Below are 6,108 nucleotides of genomic sequence, written 5' to 3'. Positions count from 1 at the left end.
AGGTTTGATCTTCAGGCCCTTCTTATGTGTATGTTGGTCATGCTGATGGGTGTATGATCTCTATTTGTTATCAGATGGGACACTGTAGGTGTCCTGGGGGATGCTATTTATTAAATATGTCCGCATTCATCATCACGGGTGTTTAATAATAAGAAACAGAAGCACTGCAGATTACTCCACCGCACCCGAAAGTGAAGAATCAGACCCCTTTTCATTTTAACTGCCAGGCAACCAAAATTTTTATATGAAGGCCATTAGTCATCCCTGTGTCCCTGTCATGTTGGGATTATTTATTGTCCCTTGCACTGGAATTTTGAACTTTTCTCTCCATAATTTTATGTTGTATGTATATATATATATATATATATATATATATATATATATATAATGTAGGTGAAGGTGCTAAATCTGATTCTTCTTTTTTATTGCAGATGTACGTGGTATTTACTGCAGACACAGCTCACAAGGCAGGACTACCCCAGTGAGCGAGACAGAATATGAAAGCTACATTGAGACTCCACCAGCATGTGACGTTCACATGGAGACACCACCAGCATGTGACGTTCACACGGAGACGCCACCAGCATGTGACATTCACACGGAGACGCCACCAGCATGTGACGATCACACAAAGACACCATCAGCATGTGACGTTCACAAGGATACTCCACCAGCATGTGACATTCACACGGATACTCCACCAGCATGTGTCATTCACATTAAGACACCACCTGAATGTCACATTCATGTTGAGACTACAGCACAATGTGAGGTTCATGTTGAGAACCCACCAAAATACCAGGGCAGCCATTTGAATATCTCCTCCCATGAAGATGAGGGCAAGCTTAAAGAAAAGGATAGGCAGATCCTGGTGATAGGGGACTCTGTTATTAGAGGGACAGAGAGGGCAATCTGTCAGAATGACCGCGATCAACGAACAGTATATTGTTTCCCAGTCGCAAGAGTTCGGGACATTGCAGATCGGATGGACGGTTTGTTGGATGGGGCTGGGGAGGATCCAGTTGTCATGGTACATATTGGAACCAATGACAACATCAGAAGAAAATGGAGCACCCTACAAAATGATTTCAGGGACTTAGGGGCTATATTGAAGAAAAGGACCTCCAAGGCAGCATTTTTAGAAATACTGCCTGTACCTCGAGCCACACCAAGGAGGCAACAGGAGCTTAGGGAGCTTAGCAAGTGGCTGAAGAATTGGTGCAGGAAGGAGGGGTTTGGCTTCATGGAGACCTGGACTGACTTTTCAATTGGTCACTTGCTCTACAGCAGGGATGGACTGCACTTAAATGAGCAGGGTGCAGCTCTGTTGGGAAAAAAAATAACCAAAAGGGTGGAAAAAATGTTGAATCCACCACCAGCATGTGACGTTCACATGGAGACGCCACCAGCATGTGACGTTCACACGAAGACACCATCAGCATGTGACGTTAACACGGAGACTTCACCAGCATGGGATGTTCACATAGAGATTCCACTAGCATGTGACGTTCACACGGAGACACCACCAGCATGTGACGTTCACACGGAGACACCACCAGCTTGTGATGTTCACACGGAGCCTCCACCAGCATGTGTAGTTCACACGGAGACTCCACCAGCATGTGACGTTCACACAGATACTCCACCAGCATGTGACATTCACACGGATACTTCACCAGCATGTGACATTCACAATGCAGATCGATGGACGGATTGTTGGATGGGGCTGGGGAGGATCCTGTTGTCATGTTACCTATTGGAACCAATGACAACATTAGAAGAAAATGAACCACCCTACAAAATGGTTTTAGGGACTTAGGGGCTATATTGAAGAAAAGGACCTCCAAGGCAGCATTTTCAGAAATACTGCCTGTACCTCGAGCCATACCAAAGAGGCAACAGGAGCTTAGGGAGCTTAGCAAGTGGCTGAAGAATTGGTGCAGGAAGGAGGGGTTTGGCTTCATGGAGACCTGGACTGACTTTTCAATTGGTCACTTGCTCTACAGCAGGGATGGACTGCACTTAAATGAGCAGGGTGCAGCTCTGTTGGGAAAGATCATAACCAAAAGGGTGGAAAAAATGTTAAATCAACCACGTGTCATTCACATCGAGACTCCTCTAGCATGCAACGATTCTGTTGAGACTCGGGCAGAATGTAACTTTCCCACTAAGACACCGGCAGATTGTGGCGTTACCACTGAGACTCTGGCAGAATGTGATGTTCATCAGCAGCTTCTGAATCACAGACTCAACTAAAAGTCTGAGGAACCCTCCCAGGGACCAGGTACGGCTTTACCAACACAGGTCCCTACACTGGTGGCGGCTGCCACTCCAGTATCCAGAGGGCCTTCCCATCAGCCCTCTATTTCCCTTTTTGGAGCTTCTGAATCACCAACTATGAATGTAAATGGACAAACAAGATGATTGACTGTTCCTAGAAAAAGACTCAACAAAAATTCTGAGGAACCCTCCCGAGGGACCAGGTATGGCTGTACCAACACAGGTCCCTACACTGGTGGCTGCCACTTCAGTACCCAGAGGGTTTTCCCATCAGCCCTCCATTTTCGTTTTTGGAACTTCTGAATCACCAACTATCAATGCAGCTGGACAAACAAGACAATTGCCTGTTCCTAGAAGAAGACTCAACAAAAAGTCTGAGGAAGCCTTCCTGGGACCAGGTACGGCTGTACCAACACAGGTCCCTACACTGATGCGAGCTGCCACTCCAGTAACCGGAGGGTCTTCCCATCAGCCCTCTATTTACCTTTCTGCAGCTTCTGCAGAAGCTTTAAGGTTCGACAATACGTCGCCAAAACATAATCACCTGAAGAACAAGGGGGAGTATGGAAGAGGGAGAGGGGGAGGAAAAGGGGGGGGGTTGGAGAAAGAAGGGGGTGAGGGTTGGGGGGAACCCCCACACCCCTTCCTAACCCACCTCCTCTCCCCCCCTTTCCTCCCTCTCTCCCTCTTCCATACTCCCCCTCGGGCGTGTGTTGGACCGGCTGAGGGGAGGTTGGAGGCCGGTATTCTTTGGGTGTGTTTTGGAGTGTTATATACATAGATTGCAGTTTAATCTATGAGCAGGGTGCAGCTCTGTTGGGAAAGATAATAACCAAAAGGGTGGAAAAAATGTTAAATCAACCACGTGTCATTCACATCGAGACTCCTCCAGCATGCAACGATTCTGTTGAGACTCGGGCAGAATGTAACTTTCCCACTAAGACACCGGCAGATTGTGGCGTTACCACTGAGACTCTGGCAGAATGTGACGTTCATCAGCAGCTTCTGAATCACAGATTCAACTAAAAGTCTGAGGAACCCTCCCAGGGACCAGGTACGGCTTTACCAACACAGGTCCCTACACTGGTGGCGGCTGCCACTCCAGTATCCAGAGGGCCTTCCCATCAGCCCTCTATTTCCCTTTTAGGAGCTTCTGATTCACCAACTATGAATGTAAATGGACAAACAAGATGATTGACTGTTCCTAGAAAAAGACTCAACAAAAATTCTGAGGAACCCTCCCGAGGGACCAGGTATGGCTGTACCAACACAAGTCCCTACACTGGTGGCTGCCACTTCAGTAACCAGAGGGTTTTCCCATCAGCCCTCCATTTTCGTTTTTGGAACTTCTGAATCACCAACTATCAATGCAGCTGGACAAACAAGACAATTGCCTGTTCCTAGAAGAAGACTCAACAAAAAGTCTGAGGAAGCCTCCCTGGGACCAGGTACGGCTGTACCAACACAGGTCCCTACACTGGTGCGAGCTGCCACTCCAGTAACCGGAGGGTCTTCCCATCAGCCCTCTATTTACCTTTCTGCAGCTTCTGCAGAAGCTTTAAGGTTCGACAATACGTCGCCAAAACATAATCACCTGAAGAACAAGGGGGAGTATGGAAGAGGGAGAGGGGGAGGAAAAGGGGGGGGGTTGGAGGAAGAAGGGGGTGAGGGTTGGGGGGAACCCCCACACCCCTTCCTAACCCACCTCCTCTCCCCCCCTTTCCTCCCTCTCTCCCTCTTCCATACTCCCCCTCGGGCGTGTGTTGGACCGGCTGAGGGGAGGTTGGAGGCCGGTATTCTTTGGGTGTGTTTTGGAGTGTTATATACATAGATTGCAGTTTAATCTATGAGCAGGGTGCAGCTCTGTTGGGAAAGATAATAACCAAAAGGGTGGAAAAAATGTTAAATCAACCACGTGTCATTCACATCGAGACTCCTCCAGCATGCAACGATTCTGTTGAGACTCGGGCAGAATGTAACTTTCCCACTAAGACACCGGCAGATTGTGGCGTTACCACTGAGACTCTGGCAGAATGTGACGTTCATCAGCAGCTTCTGAATCACAGATTCAACTAAAAGTCTGAGGAACCCTCCCAGGGACCAGGTACGGCTTTACCAACACAGGTCCCTACACTGGTGGCGGCTGCCACTCCAGTATCCAGAGGGCCTTCCCATCAGCCCTCTATTTCCCTTTTAGGAGCTTCTGATTCACCAACTATGAATGTAAATGGACAAACAAGATGATTGACTGTTCCTAGAAAAAGACTCAACAAAAATTCTGAGGAACCCTCCCGAGGGACCAGGTATGGCTGTACCAACACAAGTCCCTACACTGGTGGCTGCCACTTCAGTAACCAGAGGGTTTTCCCATCAGCCCTCCATTTTCGTTTTTGGAACTTCTGAATCACCAACTATCAATGCAGCTGGACAAACAAGACAATTGCCTGTTCCTAGAAGAAGACTCAACAAAAAGTCTGAGGAAGCCTCCCTGGGACCAGGTACGGCTGTACCAACACAGGTCCCTACACTGGTGCGAGCTGCCACTCCAGTAACCGGAGGGTCTTCCCATCAGCCCTCTATTTACCTTTCTGCAGCTTCTGCAGAAGCTTTAAGGTTTGACAATACGTCGCCAAAACATAATCACCTGAAGAACAAGGGGGAGTATGGAATAGGGAGAGGGGGAGGAAAAGGGGGGGGGAAAGGTTGGAGAAAGAAGGGGGTGAGGGTTGGGGGGAACCCCCACACCCCTTCCTAACCCACCTCCTCTCCCCCCCCCCTTTCCTCCCTCTCTCCCTCTTCCATACTCCCCCTCGGGCGTGTGTTGGACTGGCTGAGGGGAGGTTGGAGGCCGGAATTCTTTGGGTGTGTTTTGGAGTGTTATATACATAGATTGCAGTTTAGGATAAGTTTGGATTTCTTCTGGAGGTGCTTTGAGTGGACATAATTGATGAACTCCGTTCAGCGGGGGCGGGCCTTAGAGAACAAAGGCCGCATACAGGCAGCACAGAGGCTTAGGGGTTAGCCTTGCAGCACTGGGGTCCATGGTTCAGATCCTGACCAGGACACTATCTGCATGGAGTTTGCATGTTCTCCCTGTGCTTGCGTGGGTTTCCTCCGGGTACTCCGGTTTCCTCCCACACTAAAATGACATGCTACCTTGCGTTGGTGGTGCAGTGGTGAGCATAGCTGCCTTTCAAGCAGCTGACCCGGGTTCGATTCCCGGCCAACGCCTTCTCCAATACTTGGAGTCCTCAGAGAGAAAAGCGCTATACAAGGGTGGAATGAAGAATGAAGCGAATGTGTGGAATGTTTGAGGAAGAAAATGTTCCCCCAGAATCTGTAGAAGGTGAACCCAGCAACTGATAGAAGACGCTTAAGCTGCGATCACACCTAGGCCTTCCGGATCGTGGGCGGAATTACTGCGATTCCAGATTGTGATCCAGTTATTTTCAATGGCACCCCAACCATGGGACAATATTGTCACCTGACAAATCACACAAAAAAAAATTGGGGACGCCTATTTCCCATAGGCCGTCAGGCAACAATCGCAGCAAAATCACGCCAAGATTGGGATGATATTGAAAGTAAAGGGATCGCAAGCGTGTGCTGCGTTTTGCACCGATTCGGGATCCAGAACACCTAGGTGTGACCAAATGCTCGCCGTGTCCATCATATGCCAAGAACTTCCTGCACAAACGTCCCCCCAACATGATTAATACACCCATACCCCCCCAACATGAATATTACACCCATACTCCCCCATCAGGTATATTACACCGACAAGCCCCAACATGAATATTACACCCATACCCACCCAACATGAATATT

General features: G+C 48.7%; 1 non-coding gene across 1 annotated transcript; it reads left to right on the top strand.

The window, feature by feature from the left end:
• The first annotated feature begins 5,439 nt into the window (after positions 1-5,439).
• Positions 5,440-5,511, top strand: TRNAE-UUC (transfer RNA glutamic acid (anticodon UUC)). The gene has a single exon. It is a non-coding gene; the product is annotated as a tRNA-Glu (tRNA).
• Positions 5,512-6,108: the final 597 nt, after the last annotated feature.

The sequence above is a fragment of the Aquarana catesbeiana genome, linkage group LG13 (assembly GCF_042186555.1).
Source record: "Aquarana catesbeiana isolate 2022-GZ linkage group LG13, ASM4218655v1, whole genome shotgun sequence".
NCBI classification, from domain to species: Eukaryota; Metazoa; Chordata; class Amphibia; order Anura; family Ranidae; genus Aquarana; species Aquarana catesbeiana.
The sequence above is the reverse complement of the archived record's forward strand: the minus strand, read 5'-3'. Positions and strand labels throughout refer to the sequence as shown.